Raw genomic sequence first — 1,984 nt, 5'->3', positions numbered from 1 at the left:
TTGAAGGCTGCTGCAGCAGAGGGAGTCTGCTTTCTTCAGGGAAGTGGTCCCTGTTAGCACGCACGCCCATCCTCCATGGCCCTATAGCCATGTACATAAGGACAGACTGAACTGGGTAGACTATAAGAGGAGGGAATGAAATTGGGAAGACATTATGGTAGAGGGGTCTTGAAAAAATGGGGAGTGAATAGGGGGTTTATACAATCAAAAACCATTGAATATATGTATGAAAATCTCGGTATTTTTTTTAAAACTCCCCCAGAGAACTCTTCAATATGATGAACGCTTCCAGCAAAGAAATGGGTTGCAAAATCAACACACAAAACTGATTAGCTTTTCTTCATATCAGTTTTGAACTAACTTGCTGAGAAAGAAATCCAGGAAGCAGATCTCATTCACGATAACTTCTGAAAAGCAGAATATCTAGGGATAAGCCTAACCAAGGACACGAATGACTTCAAAAGTAAAAACTTTAAAACACTGAAGAAAAATATTGAGGAAGACCTTAAAAGACAGCTTTCCTACACTGCCTCCCCTAAAGACTTTGCAGGTCTTTTTTGCTCTGTCACATATGTGTCAGTAGGTGGCAGAGAAGAGAGAAGCTATGTCTGTGCTCAGTGTTCTGACCTGTGAGCATCTGAATGATTAGTAGCCTAACAATCCCTGGAAAAGCAAGCCAAGACAACAACCAGAACAGTGCTATGGAGTCCAGACAAGGAGCTAGCCTGAGATGACCACAAATCTGGCACTGCACCTGTGCCCCAGATGACGCTTGCCTAGTGCAACAGTGCAATAGCAGGGTACAGCACTTCTAAAACCACTCCTGGGATGACCCCAGTCACTCAGAGACCCCCAGAACTACAAAGAGAAACAAGTAAGTGGTGAAGAAATGGAAGAGAAAGAAACAGAAGGAGTGGACACAACGAAGAAAGGCAGAACTAGAAACCAACCAAAGGGTAACAAAGAACAGTCTGATGTGAGTAGCCGGTGATGCCACCAGAAGCTGTGCCCGTGTCCATGGTCCTGTAGCAGCAGGGGCCTGTTACCATCAAGGGCCATGGAGATGCCACCAGAGGATATATTGATGTCTAAGGACTGCAAAGAACTAGCCCCATCCTGATCCCCCAACCTCACCCCTTGCCACCTATAGCAGGTGGGAGAGCTGGCCCTGCCCCTCACCTGATGCTGTATTCAGAGTGGGCCAGACCCTAAACCTTGCCTGGGTAGCACATTAGAGCCAGCTCTTCATGTAGGGGTTGTAGGTGAGCTGGTCCCAAAGATATGAGTGTAGGAGAGCTGGCACTGCCTCTCGTCTACTGGGCAGTGGTATGGATGAAGGAGAGGTACCCTCCTCCTTTCCCTCATTCCTCACCATCTATGGCAGGCAGGAGAGTTGGCCCCGGGATCATGAGATTGGGACGCTTGGAATAGCAGGCCCCTGCACCTTTTACCTGGGCAACAGAGTAGAACTGGCCCTGAGTGTGAGGTTGCTAGGGAGACAGCCTCGAGGACATGAAAGCAAGAGAATCAGTGGGCTAACCAGCTCAGATACCTCTCAGGCCCAGATCCGGGGCTTTGGATTGGCCCACCCCAACATCTTCCCCATTTACTGCTGGAGTAAATGAAGGGGTTTGCACTGCAGATTCAAAACTACAGTATCACCATGACACAGGGCAACAACAGGATATCCAAGAGAAGTCCTGGTAAGGATCCAGTATTGATAGAGTAGTAGAAGCCAGAGGCCTCAGACCAGACCAACGACTGGCTGTAATGAACATTCACAACCAAAGAAGCATGAACAAAAAGGGTGTACTGTGGGACACACTTTGACACACTACATCTTCCACAGTGAGATTTATTTTCTCTGTTGGAGAGTTGAGGTTGCAAGGGTGGAAGGCAAGTTTGAGGGGAGGGGGAAATGAGCAGGATTGGGGTGAATTCACAAAGAACCAATAAAAAGCGTTTTCAAAACGATTCCTGTCTT

At 47.5% G+C, this 1,984-nt stretch overlaps 1 non-coding gene across 1 annotated transcript; it reads left to right on the top strand.

Moving 5' to 3' along the window:
• The first annotated feature begins 528 nt into the window (after window positions 1-528).
• LOC120094496 (small nucleolar RNA SNORA17) lies at window positions 529-661 on the top strand. Its single transcript, XR_015628336.1, has one exon. It is a non-coding gene; the product is annotated as a small nucleolar RNA SNORA17 (small nucleolar RNA).
• Window positions 662-1,984: the final 1,323 nt, after the last annotated feature.

Source organism: Rattus norvegicus, chromosome 8 (assembly GCF_021556685.1).
Source record: "Rattus norvegicus strain SHRSP/BbbUtx chromosome 8, alternate assembly SHRSP_T2T, whole genome shotgun sequence".
Taxonomy (NCBI): Eukaryota; Metazoa; Chordata; class Mammalia; order Rodentia; family Muridae; genus Rattus; species Rattus norvegicus.
The sequence above is the reverse complement of the archived record's forward strand: the minus strand, read 5'-3'. Positions and strand labels throughout refer to the sequence as shown.